Source organism: Chrysochloris asiatica, unplaced genomic scaffold, assembly GCF_000296735.1.
Source record: "Chrysochloris asiatica unplaced genomic scaffold, ChrAsi1.0 scaffold00234, whole genome shotgun sequence".
NCBI lineage: Eukaryota > Metazoa > Chordata > Mammalia > Afrosoricida > Chrysochloridae > Chrysochloris > Chrysochloris asiatica.
Window position 1 is genome coordinate 2968856 of NW_006408752.1, and position 17329 is coordinate 2986184.

General features: G+C 42.0%; 1 protein-coding gene across 1 annotated transcript in view; it reads right to left on the minus strand.

The window, feature by feature from the left end:
• Positions 1 to 17329, minus strand: part of IQGAP2 (IQ motif containing GTPase activating protein 2) — a 373356-nt gene that overhangs the window by 277235 nt on the left and 78792 nt on the right. The gene's annotated exons all lie outside the window — the stretch shown is intronic.

The following is a 17329-nucleotide window of genomic DNA, read 5'->3' on the forward strand; positions in this document are numbered from 1 at the left end:
GAACCAACTCGACGGTACTTAACAACAACAACAAAAACATGTATAATAAATTGCTATCCTTTGAGATTTCAGCATCAAACTCATGCTTATTGGATTTGACACTGTTCTCATTTGTTTTTTGTAGTGTGATCCAGAATCTTAGGACTTTGATTTCAATAAAGAATGAATAATCCTTGGTTTAAAGATGCAGCCATGCAGACAAGAAGTATAGGCATTGAACTCCATGATTTTAAAGTTGATTTCTCCCTTTGTAAAGATTAAATGAAAGCATCCCTTCCTTTGGCAGATGTAGCCCCATATTAGGACCCAAAGTTTAGCAGACAAAATGTGAGCTGGTTTCATCCCCACCTGCCCTCTTGGCAGATATTTTCATATAAAGCATAACCTGCACATAGTTTTGGCTATTAGGCCTTAATAAAGGAATGTTACAACTTTTAAAGACCAAGGTGGTATAAATAAATCCTTTAAAAATTAAAAAAATTATATACTATAGCTTAAGTCAGATGCACCTTACTCTTCAAACTGACATCTTTGCTCTGTAACACTTAGAGAGGTCTTTTGCAGCAGATATGCCTAATGCAATACATCATTTTCTTTCTTGGCTGCTGCTTCCATGAGTGTTGATTATGGATCCAAATAAAACCAAGTTGTGGACAAGTTCGATCTTTTCTCCACTTATCATGATGTTATTTATTGATCCAGTGGTGAAGATTTTTGTTGTCTTTACATTGAGGTACAATCCACACAGAAGACTTTGATCTTTATCAGTAAGCATTATAAGTCCTCTTCATTTCCAGAAAGCAAGGTTGTATCATCTGCATACCACAGGTTGTTAATGATTCTTCCTCCAAAGTTGATGCCATGTTCTTTTCATATAATCCAGTTTCTGGTATTATTTGTTCGGCACATAGACCGAATAATCAAGTGTTCGGTAATTTCTATTCTTCACAATGATATCCACAGTTTGTTGTGACCCACACAGCCAAATGCCTTTGCAAAGTCAATAAAACACAAGTAGCATCTTTTGAGTATGCTCTGCTTTCAGCCAAGATCCATCCGACATCAGCAATGATATTACTAGTTCCATGTTCTCTTCTGAATCCAGCTGGAATTTCTGGCAGCTCAGTGTCAATGGACTGCTGCAACTGCTTAGGAATTATCATCAGCAAAATCTGCCTTGAGTGTGACATTAATGATATTGTTAGATGATTTCCTCCATTCCACTGGGATGAGACACTCTACAATTGGTAATTGGGTCAACAGGAGTAAGCGAAATAAGGAACAAGAAAGCAGAGGTAAGTACCAGGGCACCAGAAGTGAATGAGGAGCAAAATTCTGTTTTCCATTTCTGTGGCTTTTCAGGACAAATTTGAAGGCAAGATCTTGATAACATATGGTATGTGCATACTTTATTTATGGTATATCCATGTGCTTATTGTAGTTGTGAAGTGCTGTCGCGTCTGTTCCAACTCATACCGACTGCTCTAGAAAGGGTTTCCAATGAGCAGCTGGTAGGTTTGAACTGCCGGCCTTGTGATTAGCATCAGGATTGGAGGAAGATTCGTTAACAACCTGAAATATACATATAATAGGAACTTGCTTGCTGAAAGTGAAAAGGACTTGAAATACTTACTGATGAAGCTCAAAGAGCACAACCTTCGGTATGAATTGCATCTCAGTGTAAAGAAAACACAAATCCTCACTACTGGACATATGACTTCATTCTTCTTGGATCAACTATCAACACTCATGGAAGCAGCAGTCAAGAATCAAAGCAAAGATGTCAGCTTGAGGACTAAAGTGCACCTAACCCACGCCATGGTATTTTCAATAACCTCGTATTCATGCGAAAGTTGGACAGTGAACAAGGAAGCTCATAGAAGAATTGATGCTTTTGAGTTATGGTGTTGGAGGAGAATATTGCAAGTGCCATGTGCTGTCAAAAGAACCAACAGATCTGTGTTGGAAGAAGTACAGCCAGAGTGTGCTCCTTGGAGGCCAAGATGGGCAAACTTCATCTCTCATACTTTGGACATATTGTCAGGAGAGACAAGTTGCTGGAGAAGGATATCATCTTTGGTAACGTGGAGGGTCAGAGAAAAATAGGAAGGCCCCAAGTGAGATGGATTGGCAAAGTGGCAGCATCAATGGGCTCAAGTGTGGCAACAATTGTGAGGTTGGTCCAGGACTGGGCAGTGTTTTGTTCTGCTGTGCATAGGGTCTCTATGAGTCGGTACTGACTTAATGGCACCTAACAACAACAACATATCCTCTCTCAAAGATTTTTATGTTGTGTTAGCATACTGAAAGCTCAGAGAATTCCTAAAGTAAGATGCCATGTTCAATTTCTTTTTACCCAATGCTTAGTAAACATTTTAACCAGCAAATACCTTTTGGCCAGAATATTTAGAAACACTTTATATAATGAATACTAGGCAATTTACAGAAGCAACACAATTCACTGATCAAAATCAAGATCTCTAGTATTAAAGTTTCTGAGTTTAAATCTTATTACTAGAACATTTACCAGTATTTTCTCTGTGGTGGTGGTTGTGGTATGTGTCATAGAGTTGGTTCCGACTCATAGGGACCATGTATAGGGTTTCCGAGGTTGTAAATCTTTACAGAACCAGAAAGCCACATCTTTCTCTCGCGGATTGGCTGGTAGTTTTGAACTGGTGATCTTGGGGTTAGCAGCCCTACTCATAACCACTATGCTACCAGAGTTCTTTAGATTCTCTGTAGAAGAAGAATATTTAAGATCCTTGGAAAACTACTTGTAAGGAGTAAATGAGACTGGAAAATGTTTAGCACTGTGTTCGAGTCACAGTAAGAACTCAGCAAACATCAACTACCATTATTAGTGTATCCCCTAGTTTGACTCTAGCCTGTTGTATTTATCAGATGTGCAATCAATCGATTAATTCCATTAATATTCCTTGAACATCTAGTAGTTTCCAGACACTGTTTAACCTGGCAAAGTTCTTCAGTTCACTGAGTACAGTTTCAGATTCTCACTGATGTTAGGACACCACACAGTTCAAAATAGTGTTGAGGAGGAAATGAGAAGGTACCAGTATCTTGCAGTGTCTGAAAGCTCCTCACATGTTGACTCCTTTATCATAAAAGGTGCCTCTCAGTGGTAAGTGGCGAAAGCACTCAATTGCTAACCTAAAGGTTGGGAGTTCATCCAGAGGCACCTTGAAGAAAGGTCTAGTGATCTACTTCCAAAAAAACATCAGCCACTGGAAACACCAAAGAGCACAACTCTACTCTGACACACACATACGTGGGCTTGCCATACATAGGAACTGCCTTAATGGCAGTAGTTTTTATCTCATAACAAACAAAACCAACATCTTTTCCGAGCATCTTTATGGGTGAGTTATTTCGTAGAGAAGTATATTTTTATGCACTAACGTAACCATTCCCTTTCTATGTTTCCTTAAACATGAGATTTGGGCAAAACAGGGCAAGAGTTACTGATGAATGTGAAAAAGACTACAAACTTGGTAGCCCAATTTAGAGCAGGTTTGAGACTGATTTAACAATACTGGCTGGTTTGGGACATATAAACGCTCAGCATGGACAGGACATTTACATGTGCTACAATTTCAGACACGGTATAAAACAATGAGCCAATAAAATGAAAGAGGAGGTACAATATATGCTCTTGGTTGTTTTTTTAAACTTTATTGCGCACGTGAAGCAAAAGTCTGGTCTTCAGCTTCACCATGTGACTTGATTTGGTTTTAATCTAGGAGAAGAGAGAAAATAGCTAATATGTTCAAGATTATGTTCCTAGACTGATAAACTAGGTTCAAATGTTCAATATTTAATAATGTCTTTAAATATTTTTTAAAAAAACAACAAACAATACTTTAAAACTGGAAAAAAACCCAAAAGCTAAGCATGCAGGGGGATAGTGAGGATTAAAAGTAAGATGATAGGTCTGAGAAGAAATGTTTAAACAGGAAAAACACACCCAGTGATCACAGGTCACCCCTCACTGGAAACTGCCAGGCTCTTACATCCCTCATTAGTGTCCAAAATATGTGTCTACAGACATGCCAACTCCACAGCCTTCACCCTGGTGTGTGGGAACCCCTTTCTTTACACAGGAGCCTCTTCAAAAAAGGGTGAAAGCCCAAATGGTTTTCATGGCCAGAAAGGAAACCTCAGCGAATGAATACGTGTTCAAATTGGAAATGGTATGCCCTGACCAAATCCAGTTTTTCTTTTTAAAATCTCTGGACAAAAACATCTAGGCGGATACAAATTTGTATTTGTTGTACTTATACACATGCACACACACCTGTTTATATTTTTCCTAATATACATGAGACTACAAACCTCTCTGAGAATTCAGTTTATTCTATCACTGGGAGATGGAGAGATTATTATGTGTAAAGAACACATGAGATGTAGACAAGAGGGTTTCAAAACGTTCGTGGGAAAACAGGATGAAAAGATCATGGAATTTTTCAATACACTTTTTGAAGCCCTTTGCCCACGGGCAATAACTATCATGCAAAGCAAAGTGTACTTTCTCACCTACTTCTTCCTCCTCTTCAGCCTTACCGTCTGGATCCCTGTATCAACTCTCTTAATTCCACCCAAACGGCTGCAGAAGCTTTTCCACTGCTCCCCTCCTTCACGCCCATTCTTTTGCTCCCCAGATAGATCCATTTGTGTGCTGCTGTGTACAGATTCCTCTCGACTGCACACAGCCTAGTTAAGAAGCCCCTGATTTCACAGATCCCTGCTGCCTTCAGAATGAAGCCCAAACATCTATGACCAACAGTCAAACCATGCAGATGGCTACTGTTTGTGGGCATCCCAGGCAAGATGGGGCTTATGGAGACAGTAACAAAACCCTGACACCATGAAGAAATGGATGGGTTTTCAGATCTGGGAACAGATGGCTTCAGATTAAAGCAAACTCCCATGCCCACCATGGATCAAACATGAGTAAGAGTGGAAAAGGTAAGCACAGGCAGTGGAAAAGAACATGGCAATAAAAAGGATGGTTCTACTGGAGTCCTGGTGTGGCACTGTGGATTAATGTGCCAGACTGCAAAGCCATTTGAACTGCAAGGTCGATGGTTCAAGCTCACCAGCTTCTCCTCGGAAACCCTATACAGGGTAGCTATGGGTTGGAACCAACTCAACGGCACTTAATAAAACAACAACTGTGATAACAGTATTTTAAATCCCAGGCTCTACAGGAGCCGTGGTAGACTAGTGGGTTACAAGTTCAGCTGCTAACCACAAGGTCAGCAGTTCTAATCTCCCAGATTCTCCACAGGAGAAAGATGAGGATTTCTGCTCCTGTAAAGATTTACAGCCTCAGAAACTCTATGTTGTTGTTAAGTGCTCTCAAGTTGGTTCCAACCCATAGCGACCCTGTATAGGGTTTCCAAGGAGCAGCTGGTGAGCCTGAACCGCCAACCTTGCAGTTCAAACTGACTTTGCAGTCCAGCACATTAACCCCGCAAAGCCACACCAGAAACCCGATACAGGGTTGCAATGAGTCAGAACTGACTCAGTGTCACACAACCACCAACACTGTTCCACAACCTGTAGCCATTAAAAAAATTTATCTCCATTGATTGACAAAGAAAGTACATAGACTGTTATAATTAATTTTAAGAACGCTATTAAGACAGTATATGTATTATAATCTCATTTAAAAAATAAATACAGAAATACAAAATGCTCTTCACCAACTGGTAACAATGATTTCCTTCTTCTTTATTCTTTGTCATTAAGCATTTAGATAAAAGATGTACACCTTTTTATGATCAACAAGAAGGTAAGGATTTCAATTCTGCAATAAACACAGGAGCATTCTAGCAAATTAATGTAATGCCTTTCAGTTATATGACAGATAGAGCTAATTTTCATTAATTAATAATTATACCTTGTGCTCTATGTTCTCAATGAAACAGGTAGTTATAAACCATGGGCATAACCTTTCTGAATAATATAATAATAGATATAATAACAATTATTTCATACCTATTAAGCTTAAGGTGAGGTACAAGTGCTTTATAAATTTTCTTTTATTCATCCCATAACCTAATGAGTTATCATCCTCATTGAAAACTAAGGATTCACATACCAAGAAAGAAGAAATGACTTACCCAAGATGGTAAGTATTTTAAAATATAAATTAGAACAGGTGTCTCTGCTATGTACATTGTCCAATGGCAGCCTATTATTTTCAGAATAAAACCCAAACCCCTGATTTTGGCCAATGAAACCTAATGTGATTTGGCCTCTACCCCTCAATATTTCTCCTACACATATTCCACCTTTCTTCCCAAACCTACAAGCACATTGCCTCTTCACCGTCTTCCTTCTAGCTGTTCCATCTATCTGGAATGCATCTAACCCAAGTTTCCCTCTTGTCATTGTTGTTAGGTGCCATCGAGTCAGTACCAACTCATAGCGACCCTATGCATACAGAACAAAACACTGCCTGGTCCTGGGCCAACCTCACACTCATTACTATGCTTGAGCCCATTGCTACTGCCACTGTGCCAATCCATCTTGTTGGGGGTCTTCCTCTTTTTCTCTGACCCTCCACTTTACCAAACCTGATATCCTTCTCCAGTAACTAGTCACTCCTGACAATGTGTCCAAAGTATGAGACATGAAGTCTGGCCATTCTGGCTTCCAAAGAGCATTCTGGCTGCACTTCTTCTAACACAGATTGTTTTGTTCTTTTGGCAGTCCATCGTGCTTTTGATATTAATTTTAATATGCTGACAAATTTCTCTAGGGCGTGTGTATTTCCAGTTAGGTGTCAGTGGATTATCATTTCAAAGAGAACATCCCTGGCTAAGGAAAGCATCAACCCGTATCCACCTTTAAAACCCCTTATCTAAATTTGCTAAGTAGGTCTGGTATGGCACAGAAGGATAATGCACTGGACCACATGTCAGTTTGAACCAAAAGATCAACAGTTCAAACCCACCATCTGCTCCTGGGAAACCCTATACAAGGTTGCTATGGATTGGAACTAACTTGACAGCACTAACAACAACCATTTCACTAAATGCAATTCTTGCTATCTGGCAGATTATATCATAGGTTTCGGCTTAACTGATTCTCTTTGTTGTTGTTGTTCCGACCCATAGCGACCCTGTACAGGGTTTCCAAGGAGCAGCTGGTGAGCCTGAATCACCAACCTTGCAGTTCAAACCGCCTTAGCAGTTCATCACATTAACCCACAATGCCACACCAAGACACACACTATAAACTCCTTAAATGCAAAGACCTTGTCTGTTGTAAGAGACATATGTCGTTGTTGTTAAGTGCTGTCGAGTAATTCCGACTCATAGCGACCCTGTACAGGGTTTCCAAGAAGCAGCTGGTGGGTTTGAACTGCTGACCTTGTGATTCACAATCCAGAGCTGATCCTAAAGTGCCATACCAGGAGTCGAGTGGCTAACAGCACTAACTCTAGAACCAGATGAAGGAGACTGACCCCAATCTCTGATGTTACTAGCTGTGTGCCCTTGCATAGCTAACTTAAAACCGCTCTGTATCTCAGTTTCCTAATCCACAAAATCAGGAAAACAATAGTACTGCCTCGAAGAGTTGTCAGCTTTGGTAAAATGGAGGGTCAGTGAAAAAGAGGAAGATCCCCCAATGAGACGGACTGGCATGATGGAAGAAGCAATGGGTTCAAGCATAACAGTAATTGTGAGGCTGGGGTCTGATGGGACAGTGTTTCCTTCTGTTGTGCATAGGGTAGCTAGGAGTTGACACCAACTCAGTGGCGCCTAACAACAACAAACAGTTGTGAACTGCTATTGTTAGGTGCCATCAAGTTGGTTTCAACTAATAGGCCACCCTTGTTGTTAAGTGCCATTGAGTAGACAAAATGAAACACTGCCCAGTCCTGCACCATTCTCACCATCGTTTCTTTGCTTGAGCCCTATGTTACAGCCACTGAGTCAACCCATCTTGCTAAGAGTCTTCCTCTTTTACACTGACCCTCTAGTTTACCAAGCATGATGTTCCCCTCCAGGACATTAGTTGTGAATTAATGAATGCAAACAGGGCCCAGCTATTGTTAAGCTTTGCCGTTCACTGTATCTTAGGACCATCCCTGCCCAACTGTCAGCATAATCCACTGTCCCCATCTGCTCTTTAGCACGTTTTGTTTATCTGTCCTTGCCTTCCTTGGGGCAGTAACTGTGCCAGCATCTTACGATGTCAAATACACCCTTCTCTTCTCAGTACAGTTGAAATCGTACCCTAACCCTAACCCACCCCACCAACACACACTCAGTCTGTTCCGTTGTCTTATACGAGGTACAGATTTGGATGGCATTTTGTTGTTCGCTGCCTTTAAGTTATACATAAGAGAACAGAACGTTGTATGCCCTGTCTTCACCACTTTCATGGTCCTCAGTATGCTTGAGCACACTGTTGTGGTTGTGCATCACTCCATCCCATGGAAGTTTTTTTCCTCATTTTCACTGACGCTCTAACTTTACCAAACAAGATGTTCCTTTCTAGCCATGGGTCTTTCCTGATGACACATCCAAAGTAAGGGAGCAGATGTCTTGTTCAGTATGATGACATTAAGTGTGGTTTGGGGGTATCTAAGTATTTATATATGTTAGTGAGAGTCAGGTTTCCACTATAATGGGGTTTCCATGACACTAATATCAGCCAAATATAACTGACTTGGTCTATCAGCCAGCACTTAGGAAGTGCTTAGCACTTAAAGGAGTATAATCTCACACTAACAGAGGAAACCTATGCTATTCCTCTTTAATAGAGAAAGAAAGAAAGAAAGGCCCAGGGAGTTTTAAGCCCAAGGTTACAGAGCTAAGAAGTGACTGACATTCAGGTTGTCAGCCCCACAACACAAGCCTCCAGCAGCCTCCGCTCTGCTCTGACAAACTGTTTGGTTAATTCTGTAAATAGGACCATTCACTTCCTAGGACCATTCACTTCCTAAATGAAAATGAACTCTAAAATAAACCAGTTCTGATCTTCATAAACTATGTTTTCCTAAAGCTAGGTGTGCTTGTATTATTAACACCAGATGAAGCTGAACGTACTCCTGGGGACTTGCTAAAGAGGCAGTTTGTCACTTTCAGAAGTACCTGTGAGGTGCAGCTGGATGTTGGATCCCTGATAATCTGGCTTCACACTTGGTTCTGCAATTTATTAGTTATGATGTGGTTGACTTGCAATCATCTCCCTGGGACACAATTTCCTCTTTCAGAAAATTGGGTACACCACCAGCTACCTCACAGAGACATAATGATAATCAAAACAGACTGCTGTTATTGTTAAGTGCCGAGATGTCTGTTCTGACACATAATGACCCTAGACAGAATTTTCAAGGAGCAGCTGGTGGATTTGAACCACCAACCTTGTTGTTCAAACTGACCTTGTAGTCGAGTGCTTATCCTACAGCACCACACCGGGATACCATATGTGATATCAATGAGGAAAAAATTACCCAGCATACAACAGGTGCTCAAGAAACAATTGCTCACACCAAGAAATAACAAGGTAGACAGGCAGGTGGGTATCAGCTTATAGTCTCATGCTCCCACGGATCTACTTGATCCCACACCATTCTTTTCAGAACTTCTTCCCTAGGCACCCAAGCATCCTGGCTACACAGACCTGTGTATGTAAGACCCAGAGTCCTTTGGGTGCAGGCTGCTGGAGGATATGTCACCCTGTGGGAAAATCAACCAGCCCAAAAGTACTTAGCTCCACAATGGGCCTCTGTCTTTGCTAGAATTTGCAAAGACAAGGCTGTGATGTCCATTTGCAGGGCAAAGTAAGTACCTTCTGCTTTGCAAGATAACCATGTGCTGAGTGAGACAAAAACTAAAGAAGAATGAACCAAAAGGACTGGACAGCAGTTTCCTGACACATTAACACTCCTTTGAGGCCTATGCAGAAAGTTTGGCCTAAAGAACAATTTTAGGTTTGGTAGTACAGATTTTCATCTCAGAGTTTGTCTACACTGTGCACATGATCTAATCACAAAATCATCACTGTTCTTCTACTCTTAAAGATGTCTTTGCCCCAACGTAGGCAGTCAAATAAAAGCAGCAAGTCGAATAAGAGCCTGGATCTTTCTCTAAGTTGCCACAACTCCTTTCTACCCTCAGTTCGCCTTTATGCAGCCCTTTCTTGCTCCCCAACCAAGTATTCAGTATGGAAGTCATGGGCATGCTAGAGCACTAGTGAATGCCGTAACTAAGCCAGGCCATATTTCAAAATACGTGAAACATAACTGGCCAAAGTTGTATTGAATATGGGTTTTCTTCCTCCTCTTCCTCTACTTAAAAACAGGTATCTCACGTTCAAAGTTAATCCTTTCCTGAAAGTGAAGAATGAGTGGGGTGATAGACTGATGACTCGAGTCTAAAAAGACCAAACCTAATAGCACAAGAAGTCACCACTAAAAAGCTTAACTGTGAGAAATGTCTTTAATACCATATTACCTTCTCCAACTATATCCTCTGTCCAATCCTTATTGATTTCCCCTAACCCCATTACCAGGTGTACTACGGAAGTGACAAATGGAGGCTCACTACATGCCACATCAATCACTGTCACTAAGAGGTAAATGAAAAGAATCCAACATATGTTCTTATAAATGGCTCCCACTCTCCACTCCTACCTCTTCCTCCTGCTCACTGAGACACAGCCTTTATAAATGGAGAGCCACTTTTTACTATGTCCTCATGGAAATATGCACGAGGAGGAGATAGTAGAAGCACCCCACACATCATCCTCTCCTATGCGCATCTATATTCACAGTTCACAGCTCACGTACTCCCAAGGACACACTGAAGCAGGGCTGCACACCAGCTGGCGACTGACAACGCGGATTGCAGGGAGGACTGATGATTACACACACATATGCTGCTATGCTGCTCTCGTGCCAGCACATGCGCTCTGTAGATGGAGAACCAGGAGCTCATTCTTTCCTTGCTGACCACCATTACCCATTAGTGGTGGTATGTCGTGGAGTCGGTTCCGACTCGTAGTGACCCTGTACAGGGTATCTAAGGCTGTAAATCTAAATGAGAGCAGAAAGCCTCATCTTTCTCCCACAGAACCGCTGGTGAAACATTAATTACCCTCCCCTCCCAGAAGACAAGCTAGAATGATAATCAGGTTACTGAACGGGACCAATCTTCTGGTTACCCTCGTGTCTTCAAACAGGTCCGCAACCTATCTCCTCCCTGATTCTATCCCCATATAAGCCTGCACTGCCCTGCACTCGGGGCTCAGAATCTAGAGAAGTGAGCTCCTCTAAGCCAGCCGGCTTAATAAACCTGAAACTTTGCTTCACCTCTCCAAGTGGCCTCGGTTTCTTCTACGACTGATCTGGAGCTGCTGTAACTTTCTCTGGCCTAGAGCTGCTGTTAACACTCTAGAATTTCAAACTCCTGACCTTGAGGTTAGCAGCCGGACTCGTAACCATTATGTTAACAGAGCACCTTCTATTACTCATTATATGAGATCAATTCCAATGGGAACAGCTCTCTGAAGGATGCACTAAAAATAACACAGGAGTGTTTTTATGTGAAAGACAGACACTTGCATTTATTTCTTGGAGTGTAGCAAGATGTGGAGCGTGGCAACATACATTATAAGCCATGGAAGAGCTTCTCTGTTTGGCACCACAGCCTACTATTGGACATCTATTCTGACTGTTATGGATCAAACTGTGTCTCAGCCACCCCTCAATCATGTGCTAAATTCCTAGCCCTTGCATATGTAGATGTGATCCTGTTTAGAAATAAGGGATTTGTTATGTAAATGAGTCCATACTCATTTAGGGTGGATCCTAAACCTAATCATTTCTGAGTTATAAAAAGACCAGAATAAACACAGAGACAGACACACAGAGGAGGACAGACACTATGTGAGGATAGCCAAGTGATGCCAAGGAAACAAGGAATGCCCAGGGCAACTCACAATGAAGAAATTCATGGCCATGGCCCCAATTTGAACTTCAGCCTTCAGAACTATGAGAAGATACATTTCTATTCTTTTAAAGGTATTGTTTGATATCTATGTTATAGTAGCACTAAGAAACTGAGACAAAAAAAAAAAAGAGAGAGAAAAAAATCCAAACCAAACCCACTGCCACCAGAGTGGCGTTACAGGGCAGAGGAGAAGTGCTCCATAGGGTTTCCAAGACTACACATCCTTATATATATACACACACAGTCTAATCTTTCCCCTATGGAATGCCCGGTGGGTTTGAATTGCCAACCGTGCAGTTAGCAGCCCAAGGCTTAACACACTGGGCCACCAGGGCTCCTTGGTAATTGAGACACTGAGGGGGAAAAATATTCTCAACCCAAGAGAACAGCAACAACAGATCAACTACATGCCACAGTGTTATTAAAAAATTAACAATTTAATAGTTCAGAATAGGAGGAAGAGAGTCTATGACCTTACGAAGCATTAAAAAAAAAAGATGAAAAGCTGTTCAGACAGTAAAATTATGATGACACTTTAGCAACATGAGGGAAGTGTATATGGGTAAATTGATCTATTTTTGTTGTTAAGTGCTGTTGAGTAGGTTCTGATTCAGAGCGACCCTGTATAGGATTTCCAAAGAGCAGTTGGTGGGTTTGAACCACTGACCTTCTGGTTCACAGTCCAATGCTTATCCCACAGCACCACACCAGGAGTCCAAACTGGATTAGTCAAGTGAATAAAAAGGATAATAAAAAAGTTCATGTACTTAAAAAAATTTTCATAACTATGTCAGATATGCCCACATTCGAAACAGAAAAGTTGATGTATTAGGTTGGTGAACTTTTGAGGTATTTTCCTAAATATGTTTTGAAATGTTTGTGGCAAACAAAAAAAGAAAACATTGGGGTAGAAGTCATCATAATGGCTTCAATGATTTTCAGATTTGCAGTTCTTCTGCACAAGAACATGTAGCAACCCACAAGATGTACATCCAGCAAGACAGATGGAAATTTAAGAGCCTGGTGAGAAAAAAAAAATCTAAAACCAGAATGAAATGACAGTATCATAGAGGGGGAGCAGCAAAAAATGGTCAAGGCAAAGGGAAACACTTCTAGGAGTACAGAATTAAAGGTTCGTGCTATTAAATACACAACCTACGAGAGGATGCATAGACAGACATACAAGCTCAATAGGCATGGGAGAGTACGGGACTATGTATGAGTCCTGGTGTGGCACTGTGGGTTAATGCGACAGACTGCAAAGTCACTTTGAACTGTAAGGTCAGCAGGTCTAGCTCACCAGTTGCTCTTCAGAAACCCTATACAGGGTTGCTATGGGTCAGAACTGACTGTATCGCATTTCATAACAACAACAAATATAGATCTGACAGAAGATATTTCTACATATGTTCAAGGGGACCTTCAAGAGAGAATAAAAGGAAAATGGAATTTTTAACATGAACTTTTTGAAGTCTCTTCATGGAGTTCTAGTGTGGCCCTGTAGGATCAGTAATGGACTGTGAACCACAAGGTCAGCAGTTCAAACCCACCAACTGCTCCTCGGAAACCCTATATGGCAGAGGTGGGAAACTTCCTCTTTGCTGTCAAGGGCCATTTGGATATTTATAGCATCATTCACAGGCCACACAAAATTACCAACTTAACTCATACCTAATGTGATGGCTGGAACTACAGTTGCTTTGGCAAGGGCAGACCAAATGATTTTAAGAGTCTTATATGTGGCACTGTGGGCTAATGCATCAGACTGCAAAGTCATTTGAACTGCAAGATCGGTGGTTCAAGCTCACCAACTGCTCCTTGGAAACCCTATGCAGGGTCGCTATGAGTCGGAAACTCTATGCAGGTTGCTATGATTCCACCATACCGGATGTTCCTCACTCCTGCTATCTGGGGTCGCTATGAGTTGGAACCCACTCGATGGCACTTAACAATAACAATCTATATAGATACTAGGTTTGACAGAAACTACTTCTATATGTATTTATATGTACTGCCAATATCTCCATGAATATAGTCGAATATACAGGAAACAAAGTCATGAAAACTTCTTCAACATAACCTAACGCTTTGGGGAGGACTCAGCACCTCAGTCTCAGGGGGTATCAGGGAGCATCTAGTCACTGGCATAACATAGTTCATAAAGACAATGTTTGACATCTTACTTTGATGAGCAGTGACTAGAGTTTTAAAAGCTCCTGAGCAGCCATCTAAGAGGCAAGCAGGATGGGGTACCTCCAAGGACTTCATTGGAGAAGCTAGGTTTGCAGACCAAAGGAACTAGAGCCAAGTGCCTTCATGCTGAAGCTTATGGTGGAGGAACGGCACCCCATGGGTATTTACTGGCAGCCCTAAAAGACCTTTGTACCCATCCTTGCCTGGCAGAGAGACGCCTGCCTGTAGGCATGGCTGAGGAGGGGCTGTCTTGACTATAATCTGTTCCCTAATAAACCCATAACTGTGAGTGTGGTGTCTGGGCTCTGTGTGGCCATTGCACTCAATGATCAATCCCAGCTGAGTAGAGAGTGCAGTGGGAGAAATGGTTGGGGCCATTTCTCTTTCGCTCCTTCCCTTTCTTTCTCCCTTTCTCTCATTCTCTCATATACAAACACACACATGTTCTACATGCATATATGACCAAATAAAAAATTTAAAGTCCTTAATGAAGCAAATATTACAAAACATGCTTAAGGATGGAAATATGCTTAAAAATGGAAATGTTCCATTTAAACCAGGTCTTCCTCTCCAAGCCAGATGACAGACCCTAGTCTCACTAGGTACCTTTCCACCCACTCAACACAGCTCATGAGTGCTGAACTCAGCTGCACTCCACTAACTTTTTAATATAAGTTTATAATTTATTAGGAAGAGAAAGATGAGGATTTCATCTCCTGTGAAGATTTAAAGCTTTGGAAACCCTATACAGGGTCGCGGTGAGTTGGAACAGATTCAGTGGCATTTAACAGCAACAATATAATTCATTCAAGCCCTGCCACCCCCAATATCTCCATAGGACCCAAGTGGGCTGGGGTCTGCTGCCTCTGGTCTCAGCTGGGCTCTGAGAGGCGGACACTCTCTGGGGTCACACTCCCCTTGTAGTGTGGTCACACCTCTTACACCTTAACAAGGCAGGCACCTGGATGGGAGAATACAGTCCTATCCTCCAAAGTTAGCTTCTTCCATCAAGACAGCAGCTACATGAGGTGGAGTGGCAACCTTGTGAGTGCTGGACCGACCACACAACCAGCCCCCAAAACAGTTTCAGCACCTAGGCATCCTAACTGCCATCCACAGTGAATTCTCACCCAGAAAGACTTTGAGATTTGCAAGAATTTCCAGGCAGATAATTAATGACTACTCGGCTTATCCAAGGAGCCCTGGTGACACAGTGGGTTCAGCACTGGGCGAAGCAAAAAATCCATTCGAACCCACCATCTACTTTGAGGGAGAAAGATGAAGCTGTCTGTTACTACCAAGATTTATAGCCTCGGAAATCCTATGATGCAGCTGTACTCAGTCCTATAGGGTCTCTCAGAGTCAGAATCAACTCCACAGGAGTGAGTTTGGTTTGATGGGTCACTATCTAACAACTATATAATTGTGCTGTACTGAAGCAGACATCAGAAAGAGAGAAAACGTTCTTCTGTGGAGGAGCGCTTAAAGAGAGGAGGAATGCCAGTTCACATAACTAAAAAGTCACCCTGTTCCTCACCTCTTCTCATGCCTTAAAGAGAAAGAAAGAGAAAAAAAACACAAGTGACATTATAGGATGTAGGAGTAAGAGTAAGCCAGAGAATAAACTTCTAGATAGTAAGAAAATCAGAATTCAAAAGTTAAGTGCCATCAAGTCAGTTGTGGCTTATAAATAACCCTGCAATAAATAGGGTTTCTGAGGAGCAGCTGGTGGGTCAAACCACCTACTTTGTGATGCAAAGTGACCTTGGAGTCCAGTGCTTATCCTACAGGATTCCTCAAATCTTACAGCTATCTGCTCTGTCCAGTTAGGAGAAAGAAGACCGACAGGAAAAGTGATATGTACAGAAAAAGAAGTGGGCTGGGAACAGCTCTGCTTAAACACACACAGGACACATAGATCCTGAGGTGGACTGAATGGCAAGGAGGTCTCTGTTCAACTGCTCGTATGAAAGACCAGGAGAAGAAACCTGTCAGAAGGAAGGTGAGGCTCATGAGTCTGACTTAAACGCTGAGTCCACGCATGGGATCCACTGTCACATCTATGCTTCTATTACCACCATAAGTGTTTGCTCATGATCACAAAAAAGTTCCTTCTTTAGTGAAGCCATCTGCGACCACACAGAGACAGACAGGCTGAAAACCACAGAGAGAGTCACAGGACCGCTTTAGGGAACAGGATCTGGTTAGGAGAGAACTCAATTGCACTCCAGAGTTCTTAGGTTTCAGGAAGTACAGCTTAGCCTACAGTATACGGGCTCTGTGCCTTAATAAACCATGCTGCGCGGGTGTTCTGGGGCCGGATTGGGTTTCACAATGCTTCCATTTCGGGGCTGTGAGGCAACCTGACCCAACACCTCCCAGTTCTGATTATCTGTACACACAGGATCTCAAGCTGATCGATGATCATCTTCACAATCGAAGTCCCTACAGAACTTACTATTTCCCCACCTCATACATGGACTTGTAGTTCCTAGGCCACAACTCTAGCACACACATGGGATACTCAGTGGGTGGGCATACACTCACAGTTGCAAATACAAAGCTTCCCCTTGCATATACCTCATCGGTGAAAAGCAGAGTTCTCCATATGGTAACTGAAGGACAAGGATAACAAGCAGGGGCTTAGAATGAGGTGGCAATGAACTGAAGAGACATTAAAGCAGTCTATGGCAGCACTAGAATAGAGTACATGTGTGTCTGAAGTTGTTGCTGTTGTTAAGTGTTGTCGAGCAGTTCTGACCTATAGCGTCCTTGCATAGGGACGTCCCTGCATAGAGAGGCTGGTGAGCTTGAACAACTGACCTTGCAGGTCAAGACAAAACATCATTTCAAAGTGTTCACAGTAAGATGAAACAATCCAGTTTTTTAAAGCCACTTTAGCCAGTAAGGGCTGGACTACAAGGTCAGTTCGAACTGCAAGGTCAGCGGTTCAAACTCACCAGCCACTCACCAGAATACAGGGCTAATATATATACATAATGTTGTTAAATGCCATTGAGGTTGTTTCCAACTCATAGCAACTGAGTACAGGGTTTCCAAGGAGCAGCTGTGAATTTAAACTGTCAATCTTGTGGTTCAAGATGACCTACCGGTCCAGTGCATTGTCCTGCAGCACCAAACTC